Source organism: Solanum pennellii, chromosome 7 (genome assembly GCF_001406875.1).
Source record: "Solanum pennellii chromosome 7, SPENNV200".
Lineage (NCBI taxonomy): Eukaryota > Viridiplantae > Streptophyta > Magnoliopsida > Solanales > Solanaceae > Solanum > Solanum pennellii.
The window spans coordinates 58613542-58628073 of NC_028643.1; positions in this window are offsets into that span (position 1 = coordinate 58613542).

Genomic DNA, 14532 nt, shown 5'->3' on the forward strand with positions numbered 1-14532 from the left:
GATGTACTACGTATGGAAGCCATGCAAAAATCGTGAAAAAGAGACATTTAGTAAATAGCATGATTTTCCGGAATTTCGATTAAAAAATCATACTATAAGCATAAGAACAACATTTACAAACTTAGAAATACATAAGAAATCGCTTAAGCCAATAATAAATTTTTTTTTAGAAACTTTACAGTGAATTCACTTCACTATACAGTGAACTCAATTCGATGTTACAGTGAAGTTCCTTTACTTCACTTTAAACACCCTTTAGCATGCAATCTTCTCAGTCAAAGCTATCCAAAGATTCACTTAAGTCACACCAATAATGACCGCCCATACACCCTCTCTAGATTATTTATATTGAGTCACATACACACTTATAAAGCATCATTAACATCAAGGTAAGATTCTCCTACCAAAGGTGATTCTAAGTCTCACTTGAGTGAGTTGTGAAGCGACCACCTATAAAATCCCTTACACACACACTTAAGAGATCCTATATAATCCCTAAGATAGAATCATTCTCACTTAATACATTACATATAGATGATATGAAGTTCTCCTTCCGAAGGCTATCGAAAGACTTACTTAGGTAAATCAAGAAGATAACGTCCATAGTGACCTCTTCAAGATTACCTAAGTAATCCTTAAGACTACCTAAGGCTTAGATCATGTCTACATAATAAACCAACTTCCCTAACTAGAATCATTCTTAAGACTTATCTAGGTAAGATAAGATGTGACCATTCCTGTGCCCCCTTCACACCTTAACTAGACAACCCTTAATTACTCTAGATTTATACTACTTCATTTAACATACTTTCTTACCTTATCTTATTACATTCATTAGTTCATTTAAGACTCATTCATCACATAAAGGACATTCAAGTAATAATCTTGGACAAGATCTAGGGTCTCCAAATAATATCTTCAAAGTCTATTGTGCAATGTCTAGATAGCGTCCCATACCATAACCTAAACTTCATAAAACTTCTCAAATGGTAATAGGTATACCACAAGATGAGAAATACACAATAATGGACATAGAACATGGTAGAAAACCATGGAATCCGGAGTTCAGACCTACTCCGATGAGGGTGTTCTACTTGCCAAGGGTAGAACTAGGAAACATCCCATGTAGGCACATGGTTAAGGAATATGAAGGGCGTGCATTGTATTCTAGTCTCATTCTTAAGTAGAACACTTCCTTACAATACTCACTCGGTGGTAGCCTTCGTTCTCATACAGTAATTCACATTAAAGGTTCATACAATTGGGTTCCATATCTAGTCATAACCTAATCACATTTTCCCTACCAAAGAGGGCCTCTAGGGATACCTTACAACTGCGACAAGAAGCTCATGATGAATTTACTAAGGATTAATATGATGTCATTCCATCCAATTAACCTTAAGTCCATCATTCCTTTGCTTGAAGGATACCATTACGACTTTCGACTACCACTATGTTCAAGTTTTCACATAAAAGACCCTCTTAACATCATTCAAGGTTACATATCATTCATACATTCAATACTAAGAGACTTTAGCATCCTAATTCAAGACATCACATATTCACTTTCGTACAAGCATCAAGCAAGGGATACAAGTCAACCAAGCGAAGACACCACATACTTTACCTTAGCACATATTACTAATCATTCTACAAGCACAGAAATAACCATTATCATCTTTAAGTCATCATCAACACTTCCATATCATCATCAATATAACTATTATAGACTCATATAGTCAAGTAGGAACAGCCATGCATCAACCATAAGACTACACTTAGAAGCACATAGTCATAGTTTACACGATTTCCTAACATACATAGAAAGAACATGTACTTTCACATTGCTGCACAATAGATAGATATACTCATACTTCACATAAAACAACTAGAAAAAATATGATAGTACTTCAAGTAGTGTTGACAAGGCCATGATAATCATATTGCATAAAGTAACGCCAACAAGGCCACATCAATTCACATAGCACCGCCACCATAAGTGGACCATATCAATCACCACATAATTGAAGTCTAATTAACATAAAATAAAAAAAATATGGCAGAATACCCCACTCCATCTTACCACTTTGATTTCAATGCTAAAACATCCAATTCGATATCATAAGGCCCCTTACCCAAGTCCATAACCAACAATTCAAAACAATTATATCAATAATCAATGAAACTAGGTCAATTAGTTACATACGTATCAATCTAATACAATCTACATATCAACTGAATATAAATATTGCATCATTAGATAGCCCCTAGAAGATTACATTAGAAATCATAAGCCTTAAGTCAATATCAATTCAATAAGTCTAACATTCAATAGATCTAGGAATATTCAATACTCAATTGATAAAATTGAAACAACCTATAAACCAATTAACCATAATCTATACATGAATCAAAAGCCCATAACAATCTACACATAAATTCATCAATCTCAAAGCATGATCACTTAACCCATATTTTTGTCAAATTGAGACATTTGTTAATGTCAAGGGTTCATGGAAAATTTCATTGGAAAACATAAATTATACATCAATTTCATCATATATAAACATTTGGAAACCATTTATGCAAGAACCCAAGACATAGAGTAAAAATTGGACTTTTTCATTTTTTTTTAAATCTTCGAAAGTCATCTTTGATATTGGATGTAAGGTCATAGAAAGACTTAGATAAAGAAATCACATACCTTATGTTAAGAATCAAAAGCTAATTGAATAAGAAACTCCATTGAAGACCCAGCTTCAAGCTCTATCTTCACTTTAAACTCACATGGAGGTTTTTGGACAAACTTTTGGAGTGAATATGTTTTGATTTAGGTGTTAGGGTTATAATGAGAGTTTAATGACTTATGTTCTCTTAAAATACCCATAAACACTCAAAACAACCATCCTCACATTTAATAAGACTTGGGGTGAACTTACAACTTCACCCCTCAAGTTAACAGAAAGCTGGCAAAACACAGGCAGCTCATCGACGGTCCGTTGTCTCACCCACGTCCTGTCGATGGGGGTCTCGTGGGTTGAACCTGAAATTCCCCAACCTTCAATAAAAGTGGATCCATCGACATGAACCATCGACGGTCCATTTCCTGGTTGACTGGCCGTTGTTTGGGTCGTCGATTGCCACTGCTTGGCAGTGTTGAGCTCCAATGTTGGGGTCCTCCTTTAGGGCCCCTTGTGGGTCCTAGATGGAGTCGTACCCGGACGTTTTCATCGCAAATATGTTCGTATACAAGTTAAGGACTTACCATATAAGTTTCATCCAAAACAAATAAGTAAAACTCGACTAAACACACATAGACACATAAAGTCGTTTCAAGGTAAACTTTTCGAACGTCATAGACTTTCTTGGACGTTTGACCTCCAAACTTCACAAAACGTGACACACTAACTATATACTCTATAATAACTCTTTTGAGGACCTAATAAACTTATGAATCACACATAAAAACATTAAACGACATACGAGGCACATAGGTCACTTATTCGTCGAACATCTTTTTCGTCCCTTGACGTTTGACTTCCAATGCACTTAAACTCTTAGACATTGCCTCAAACCCACATTATAAACCATTTTAGAACTTTATACCATCAAGATAACCATGTTAGTCTTTAGTTTACCTAAGTCATTTTCGGGGCCTTACAAAGATAATTTGACGTGAGGGATCTGAGCAGCGTGAGGATAAGAGGAATCGATATTCAGGTGAATATTGTGGTGCTCCCCCTAGGAGTCGAGGTTAGTTAGGCAGAGGTTATCATTCTCAGTCCAGCAGACCCATTCATGCTGCTATACCTGCGTTTGAGGCTGGTTAAGGTGGGTATAGTTCTTCAATCTCAGTGCATACTTCACAGGGTTCATCTGCTAGACTTGTAGTTCATGGAGGGAATTCTGGTCATTCAGGTGGACCTTATCATCCTGCGTCTCATAGGGGTTGTTTGGAGTGCGGTGATATGTGACCCAATGTGAGACACTGCCCTAGGACAAGGCGTGGTGGCTAACATCAAGGTTCTCAGGCTTCGACTTTCAGTGCTTGATACGCTCGAAGTTACTTCTCAAATAATAAGTAAAGCAGTCGTGTCAAGTAAATAACCCAAATAATGAGGTTGGGATCGATCCCACGAGGAAAATAGTTTAGACTTAACATCAATCTATTATTACTATTGTTCAGTCAATTACTTCCTTGGAAAGCAAAAATGATAAACGGGGGGTTTTCTAATTCTAAATAAATGAAAACAACTAGCAAAATTAAAGGAGACAACTAACAGCTTCAAATGTTGGAGTTTAATCAATTAATAAAAGTAACTAGGGTTTACGTGTTCCCGACAGGTTCATAAATTGATAATTCTTACTATAACAATTCTTTCCTCGTATCTTGCATGCAAAGTGATAAGTTATGTATTTCTAAATCCTTGGTCCGGCATCTAGAAAATTTCACTCCACACCTTGGTCCGGCTACGTGTGTTTCTATACTAACCCTTACCTTTACCTAATATTAAGCATAATATTCGGTATTTGACTAAGTTATTACCTCGTACCAATAAATACTAGCCTGTTAGATAGTATACATGAAATCTATGTTGATAATTCTTTTCCTATTATCTACCTCACTGGTCCGGCAAGTAGCATTTAGGTAAGTTCTAACGTTGGCCTTCCGTTAAAAAGACTTTTAAGCGAAAGAATTATCAATACATGCAAGACACTATTCTAGAATTGTTATTTTAGTTACGTTTTACCTCGTTATTCACCTATGGTTCCCAGAACCCTAGTTATGGAGTTTAGTTACCCATAGTCATAATCACAATATTCAAATACGTAATATAAGAATTCATGCACTTACTTCAATGAGAAAGAATAAAATCCAGAAGTTCACTTGATTAATCAACAAAGGTCACAAACAATCAATTACTGAAATTAATTGAGGACTAAAGATTCTCCAAAAGTGTAACAATAATCACCAAGTCTAATCCACAAAATAAGCTCAAATAACCAAGAGTCGAACAAGAGTCTAAAAATAATCAAGAGTCTAACAAAGAGTCTAAAAATAATCAAGAGTCTAACAAAGAGTCTTAAAATAATCAAGAGTCTAACCCCAAAAAAACGAGGTTTTTTCGAACTAGTTATAAAAAATAATAACCTAATTAAATAAGGGCTTTATTTGCTGGAAATCTGTCAAAACGCAGCTGGGTTGACAGACCTCGCGACGGATCGTCGTGCTCACGACGGGCCGTCATGGACTCCGTCGTCCCATACTTATGCAATTTCTTGTGTTGATCTCTTCATTACCCTCGACGGCAGGTATGAAGGATCGTCACAGGCACAACGGTCCGTCGGGGGTATCCATTCCATAACACTTGAACTCTTGGAATTTGGGTACTGGGACTACTTCTCTGATCTTCATGACTAACCAGCAGGACGGACCGTCATGGCTACGACGGTCCGTCACGCATTTTGTAACCCCATACTTGGTCAGACTTCCCCATCTTCCTTCAGCAGCTGCACTACGATGCCACCTACGGATCGTCACGGGCACGACGGACCGTCACAAGCTCCGTAGGTGGTACTTTTCTGCATTTCTTGCTCAAAAACCTCCGCATTCATCTTTTAGACAAATTTTAGCAAATAAAGAGAAACTTACATAAAAATTAATACAAAAAGGCTTTTGGACACACTAAACTTAAGGAAAAAGCATTAAAAATACCGTGAAACCACGGTATATTAACACCCTCAACTTAAATTCGTTGTTTGTCCTCAACCGATGCACTATGACACAATACAAAATCTTTGTACAATAGTATCCATGATTTATCTTTCGCAATTATTTGGCTATCAATCCCGATCAGTCTCATCATATTTATGCATGCTATAACTATTAGGCTTGAATTATGTGGAATAAGACCATGACACAGACTCACCATGCACTAACACCTAACCTCTTTAATTTCTCACCGAGGTGCTAAAATTTATGGTATTGCAACTAGTATCCTCACTTCAAAACAATATCCTCATTTTTCACACAACGATTTCAGTTTGGGTATAAGGATTACTTTTCAACACACAGTATCAGAACAGATTCACAACTCATTCATACATATTGCCATAAGCTTGGCCTTATTTTCACTGCTTTAAGTTTGCTATACAACTCTTAGGATCACGATAGGACTTTCTTAGCTAGTAACATAGGCTCAGGGTCAGGTAGGGTATATTTAGGTATACTTTAGTGACTTTTTGCCCTCCTTGACATATCGGCTAAACGTACCACTTTTTATCATTTTATTTCGCCCAGTTTCTCATATTCTTTCACCTTCCTCTTTTCCCTTCTTTCTTCATTTGTGTAAGTCACTCTCTTCTTTTCTTGCTTGTATTTCTTGTATTTTTTTATACTTTTTTCACTTTTCTTTCAACTGATTCTTGAGTCACTTTACTTTTGTTCTTTCTCTCTCTTTGTTCTTTCAACCCCACTTTCCAGAGCATTCCTCATAATAGCCACCCTCAACTCATGGCTTTGCCATGAGTCAAAGTACACAATACCCAAAGTTGGGTCAGGGCCATAAAAAGGGTTGTTTACTGCATTAGCCACCATCAACTTATGCTTTTGGCATAAGTTGAGGTGCACATGACCAAGGAGGGACCAAGGCCAACACATTATTCTCAGAAAAGAACAGTTGGGGTGAAAAAGAAAGGTCCAGTTTAAGCTCAAATCATTTGGATCAAAGAAGGATTAATTTCATTTGGTTTTCTTTTATTTAGGCTAAAAATGGGCTATATTGAACAAGTGCCTATGATCCTTTCCTAAATGACTATTACAGCTTACTTTTAGCAGGACTAACCAGGCATGTTCTAGCTCTGTAGAAATAGTGGACTATTCAAATCTTCTTTACACTCACTTGACATCTCATTACTCTACCAGATTATCAGACACCTAGTTCGAATTTTAGACTTAGGGTCATGCAGTAGTGTATCTCTATGTCATGCTTAATGCACACATTTATCAATTACTATGTCTAGTCATGCATCATTTTCATTTTATCAGGATATCATTTTAGCCATTATGCTTCAGAATTAAACTGTGTACACAAGATATAGACATGCTGGTTCAACAGAAAAAATAATCAGTCTCTTGGGGAAAAATAACACAGGCAAGAAAATACCAAAAGAGGATAGTGAATTGAGCTACTCAGACAACACCATAGCACTCACTTTACATTTACCCCACCCCCAATAATAAGACATGCAATTGTCCCCAATGCATAAAAAAATTGAATACAAGAGTGGTAGGTAAAGCATCCCTGGGGCGTAAAACGCCGACGATCAGCAAGCTGGTGGGTCCGGTTCCCCGGAACACACTATCTCTATTATTTGGACACCCTCAGTAGTGTCCACAGCATCAACAACACTATTAGTAGTGCCTCTCGCTATCTCCACATTTCTTGAACTAGATGCCACAACAGCTAACTCTACTGCCCTCATCTGACGCGCCTCCTCATCAGCAAGCGAGGCTCTCCTCGCAGCCTCCATCTCACGGCGCTCCTTCTTCCATGCTCGAGCCTTATCCTCCTCTCGACCCCTACGCCTCTTGGCATTCTCTCGAGGGGGAGGTGGTGGAATCTCAGAAGTGGTGAATAAGGCCGCCATCACTGTGTCTTCAGTAGGCTCTGCAGAAGGGGCCTCATACTCATGCACCCTAGCCTCTAAGATCATATCGATGTCTGCGCGAAGACTGTCGACCTCAACCTGAAGGGTCGACACATCTAGCTAAGGGGCTGGCCAGGCTAGCACCCGCAACTCAAAAGCATCCAAGCGCTGATGAACTTCAACGATCTTCCGCTCTGTGTGCTTGACCATTCTCCGCTCCAAGCGCTCCTATGCCTCAACAATAGACCTCTGCATCCAATGCTAGATGTTATGCAGAAGTGTAGGCATCTGTGCCTCTAATTTCTGGACCCAAGCAAGCGGGACCAGAGTGGGGAAAGGGGCTGAGCGAGAGGAGCTCGAGCCAGTGCTACTACCCGGGATAGACTCGACCGGGGTAGTGTCAGTGGAAACCGCCTGCATAGCCGTGCATGCCTGTGCTACGGTATCAGCCAGATTGTCACCAAGTGGAAGCAACTCTAGACGGGGCCCTCTGCGTGGAGCCAACTCATTGGCCTCATCCCTGATGAGGCCGATATCAACAGTGCCCAGCGGGGTCTTGAGCTGATAAACGTGCCATTAAGGAACACCTGCGGACGTGCATATAGAAAATATCATGCACGGGAAAGGGTAAGTAGTTGTGACCTTAAAAGCCCTCTAATGCATGACCGCCTGTAGAAGCCAAGAAAAGTCCACCTCAAACTCGGCTATCATCGCCGCCATAAGTACTGCACCATCCCATGTGACTATATTATCAGCGTCTGTGGAAGAAAGGCAGTGGCGGACAATCAACCATAAAAACTTCGCCGTGAAGGTAAGGTTAGCCTTCTTGATTGCTCCCTTCGACTCGGTCACCCAGTCAGCACCCTCTCCATTAACAGATAAGTGCAGGGCCATCCACCTCTTGGTGGACTCTCTCAGCGATGGCTCACGCAGAAAGTGGCCATCTTTGACAGTTTGCCACCGGTAGTCAAACTCGGCGGTGAGAGGGGTCTTGTTTGCATCAACATCCTCGCCGTATAGATACCGGCGGATGGCAGGAAGAGAGATATCAACCTGAATGCCACGTACGCGGACATGCTCCAGTGGGGCCTGTTTGGCGAAGGCAACCCGCCTATCAATCTTTGATTTTAGAGTAGCCACGTAAGAGGAGTAGAACTCTCTGACCAACTCTTCACTTTAATGTCCCAACGAATGCGCTGTCCACTCCAGTCGATGTACGGTGAAGAGATTGTGGATCTCTGGCATAGTCGGGAGACTTCCCGTAAGAACCCGCCTCTCCAATTTAAGTGTCCGTGTCATGACTCCTTTTTCATTCAGAAACTTTGCGTCGGAATAGACTTGATACTACCCATCGACACACCACCGGTTGGGCTAGTCGGCAACTGGGGTGAGAGCACGAGTCGGTGAACCGGGTGTGGATTCCTAACTGTCAGCCTCATCAGACGAGGCAGACTGTGCAGCGGCGGCGGGTGCAGGGATCTCAGCAGATTTGGAGGCTTCCTCCGACCACAAAACTCCTAAGGATCCAGACGCTCCTTCTTCATTAGTAGCTAACCCAAAAGGTGTTCCAGTCGGTGTGCACTCCTTATCAGACTGGGAGGCAGTGAATACGCCGTATGCCATCTTTTTCGGTGTGGCTCGGGCAGCACGTGTAGCTCGGGATGGGGTGGAAGTGCCTGGGGGCACGTACTCGGGGTCACGCTCATCATCAGAGCCAATGACCAGGCAGGCAGACGGGGGGATAGACTTCGATCACCCACGTGCGTAGACTCGATCTTGTTTTGGTGCCATAATAGATAGTACCTGTAAAGAATCAATATTAGTACTAGAAGGAGCAAACAAGACAAGCAAAACCACACAAAATAAATAAATGAGTTTAGATGTAATGACATTTCTATAGTAATAGTCAAACACGACGGACCAGGTGACGGCTCATCGTGAGTACGACGGACCGTCATGGGGTCTGTCATGTATTAATTTAAACTATGTTTATGTGGAGACCCCTGAATAAATGTCTCTGACAAGTATGACGGAAAGGCAGGATGGACCATTGTGATTATGACGGTCCGTCGTCGATCTCCGTTGGAGGACACTTTAGAAAAAAATGTATGGAGACCCTTAGAAGAGGGTTCTCTGACCGTCATGACGGTTATGCAGGACGGACCGTTGAGGGTATGACATTCCGTCGTAGGTGTACGTCAGAGGATACTTTTAAAAAGTAAGAAGACCCTTAGGAGAGGGGTCTCTGACCATCATAACGGTTATGCAGGACGGACCGTCGAGGGTATGACGGTCCGTCGAAGATTTTCGTTGGAGGACACTTAGAAAAAGTGAGAGACCCTTATGAATAGGGTCTCTGACCGTCATGACGGTATATGCAGGACGGACCGTCGTGGGAATGATGGTCCGTCGCATCTGTCCATTGGAGGACAATTAGCAAAAGTGAGAGACCCTTAGGAACAGGGTCTCTAACAACCAGAATGGTTGTGCAGGACGGACCGTCGTGGGAACGACAGTGCGTCGCATGTGTGCGTTGGTGGACACTTGGAGAAAATTGGACAGTGGGGTGTTAGGGATGTTGGAACGGACCCAATGACGGTCCGTCGTGGGTACGATGGTCCGTCATCGGGGTCTATTTCTGTCATTCAGTGACAGAACTGGGGATGCCCCATTCATCCCTTATGACCCAAATGGAAATGTTAGTGTTTTAACCTACATTTGTGTAACCCAAATACCTAGTAAACTAGCAATGCTAAAGAATCTATTTCTAGAGTTTTACCAAGGCAATTTTGAAGATTCTCAACCTAGGTCAGACAGAATATGTATTAAAGAATGAACCCATCAATAAGAAATAGGCTAATACTAATTGATAAACAAAAATACAATGTAAATCGGTAGAAATCAGAGACACATACCTGAGAATTTGAGAAAAACAAGAGAGAAAGGTACTTGGTGATCAAGTAAAGAACCACAACAGCAGACTCCGACTACAAGAGAGTGCATTTTAGAAATTGGGGTATTTGGGAAAATGATCGGTTGAAAGAAAGAAAGGTAGGAAACTAGAAGTTGAAAAGGGAGGGAAATGGGTGGAAGAGGGATGGAAATGGGTGAAATGAAGGGGGTCGGGTTTTTAGATGTTAAGAATTTTTAAAATCCCCAGCTAGGTCGGGTCGGGTACGCTTCATTAATGACGTGACGAGTCCCCGAAGATGGTACGTCGCTGTTGTGACGGTCCGTCATTGGTTTCGTCACGTGTTCCCTAGTTTTGAAACTAACAGAAAGACGTTCCTAGCACGACGGATTCATGCGACGGTCCGTCGCATGCGTGACGGTCCGTCGATGTGTCCGTCAGTGACTGTTGCAAAGTGATTTTCTGCAGAATTTCCTGTTGATGTGCCTGCAAATTTTAAACACACTAGTAGAAAATGCTACCATTACTGAAAAGAAAAAACTATAAGTATTGGGTTGCGTCACAAGAAGCGCCTGATTTAACGTCGCGGCACGACTGATGACACTTGACTCCTCAGACTTCATCAAGATGGTATGCCTCTATCACTTCATGCACCGATGCAGCATACCCAAAATAGAGTTTTATTCGTTCTGCATTCACCTTAAACCGCACTCTCTCCTTGGTTTTTAACTCAACTACTCCATCAGGGAATACTTGGGTAATCAAGTAAGGGCCAGTCCGTTTGGACTTGAGCTTGCCCGGAAGCCAACACAACCTAGAACTGTCTAAAAGCACGAAATCCCCAACCATAAACTCTCGTTATTCACTTTTTAGGTCATTATCCTTCTTCATCTTTTCTTTGAAGGATATAGCAGATACCGATTGGAGCTCACCACTCTGCCTTATAGACCTACAAATGTTGAAGGTCGCTTCTTCATTGTTCAATCGAAATATCATCTGCCCCTTTTCCATATCAACTAAGGCTCTACCCGTAGCAAGGAATGGCCTCCCAAGAATAATAGGCACTTCAAAATCGAATTCACAATCAAGAATAACAAAATCTGCCGGAAATGTGAACGACTCTAGTTTTACTAGCACATAGTAGAGTATCCCTATATGCCTTTTCACTGTTCGATCAGCCATCAGTAGCCGCATCGCAGTGGACTTTGGGTCACCCAAACCCAACTTCTTGTAAATCGATAGGGGCATGCGATTTAGGCTTGCCCTCAGATCACATAATGCTTTTGCAAAATGAAATGACCCGGCTGTACAAGGAATAGTGAATGTACCCGGATCTTCTTTCTTTTGAACGAGAGATCTTGTAGCAATAGCACTACAATGCTGCATTCTATCATCATCCTCAAAAGTGAGCAATCTTCTCTTTGTAACCAGATCTTTCATAAACTTGGCATAACCGGGCATTTGTTCTAGAGCTTCTACCAAAGGGACATTGATAGAAAGCTGCTTCAACATTGTTATAAAACGTTGACATTTACCATCCTCGGTCTTTTTCACTAATCTCTGAGGAAAGAGGGGGGCTAGGCATGGGAATCACCTTTATAGGGACTTCTGTATCTTTTCCGGTGCTATCTTCTGCTTCACCACTACCCTCTACCACCTTTTCATTATCCTTTCTCACCTTTTCCTCATTCGACGACATTGGTGGGTCAATGGTTTGCTTACCACCCTGAGTAGTGATTTCCATACAATGTGCATTATTTTTTGGATTCTGGACAGTGTTGCTAGGAAGAGTGCCCGGTTGCCGTGTTCACAGTCGCAGATAATTGGGCCATTTGCAACTCGATCTGCTTTATCGATATTGCATGTGTATCGAATTTCTGCCCAATACCCGCTAAATCACTCCTTAAATCTTTAATGTGCTCATCATTAGCATCGAACCTCCTCATCATTTTGTGCAACATATCCTCAACTCGCGCCATACTATCTCCTCCATCCCTAGGAGTAACTTCACTATTTTGAATAGGGACATAGGGCCCATTCCTACCATTTCTGTTACCGTAGTTACCCCTGTTGAAGTTGTTATCGTGGTTGTAGTTTCCTTCTCTGATATAATGACCCTCACGATTATACTTACTATAGATCCGACCTTGGTGCCAATTATCCTGATTTGAGCCTTGGGCACTCGGTCGAAAAACCCCCGTCTGCTCATTTACTGCATAGGAATCCTCCATAATATCATTCATCATTTGGTGGTGGTGGTGGTTTGGACAAGTAGTTAACCGCATTTATCTTTTCTGCTTCCCCGGTGATATGTTTTAATACCAACCCAAGCTCATTTCTCATATGTGCCATGTCTTCACGGATGTCATCTGTGGCTGGGTTGTGAGTGGATTTCACTGCGAAGGTGTTTCTCCTAGTGTCTAACTTCCTAGTACTCCAAGCTTTATTGTTCCAGGAGATTTTCTTTAACTTGTCAGCAATCTCAGCATAAGGACACTCCCCATAAGAACCACCCGCTAGTATCCAACACCACTTTATTTTTATCATCCTGTCCCCGATAGAAGTATTCCTTCACTTACTCATCATCTATGCGGTGATTGGGGACGCTTCTCAAAGACGAGGTGAATCTATCCCAAGAACTACTAACTGAGTCTCCTGGTAGTGCCACAAAGTTGTTCACCCTGTCTTTGTGGTTTAGTTTCTTGGAGACCGGGTAGTAGCGTGCTAAGAAAACGTGCCTTAGTTGGTTCCAAGTTAAAATTGAGTTGTAAGGAAGCTCAGTAAACCATATAGCAGCCTCTCCCGTTAGTGACAGAGGAAACACTATTAGCCCTATTACATCCAAGTCCAAGTCAGACCTCCCTACACAGCTTTTACTCACTGCCCTTACCTTAGCTATATGGGCATGTGGATCCTCAGAAGGTAGCACTGAAAACAAACCTCTGGCAGTTAGCATTTGCATCAAGCTACTATTTACCACAAAGGTGTGGCCTGGTGGTAGAGGGTTCAAGACAAGCGGCCCACCAGAGTCTGCTATATTGTCATAGCCTCTGTAGTATTCTTGGGGACGTGGAGCGGGGTTCTGTCCCCTCTGTTGGTTCTCACCCGGAGCATCGGGTAACAGCTGTCCATGAACATCAACCGGATCTGGGATGTTCTGGTTTGGATAATCACATTAATACCCAAGGTTCGATTCATGTTGCGTAGTGTACGCTCTAATTCGTGATCGTAGGGAAACAAGGGTTCTCTTTCTCTCCATGTATTTGGCATACAAGGAAGATGGTTCTGCAAAAATAAAAAACAATAAAACAAAGTAAAATCCAGAAAATATTGAGTAAACTATTGTAATAAGTTTAAGTTAATCGAAAAGCTACTTTCCCCGGCAGCGGCGCCAATATTTGATATGCTCAAACTTAATTCTCAAATAAGAAGTAAAGCGGTCGTGTCAAGTAAATAACCCAACTAATGAGGTTGGGATCGTTCCCACGAGGAAAATAGTTTAGACTTAACTTCAATCTATTATTACAATTGTTCAGTCAATTACTTCCTTGAAAAGCAAAAATTATAAAAGGGGGGTTTTCTATTTCTAAATAAATGAAAACAACTAGCGAAATTAAAGGAGACAACTAACAGCTTCAAATGTTGGAGTTTAATCAATTAATAAAAGTATCTAGGGTTTACGTGTTCCCCACGGGTTCATAACTTATTAATTCTAACTATAACAATTCTTTCCTAGTATCTTCCATTCAAAGTGATAAGTTATGTATTTCTAAATCCTTGGTCCGGCATCTAGAAAATTTCACTTCACACCTTGGTCCGGCTACGTGTGTTGCTATACTAACCCTTACCTTCACCTCATATTAAGCATCATATTCGATATTTGACTAAGTTATTACCTCGTACCAATAAATACTAGCCTATTAGATATAATACACTAAATCTATGTTTATAATTCTTTTCCTATTATCTAC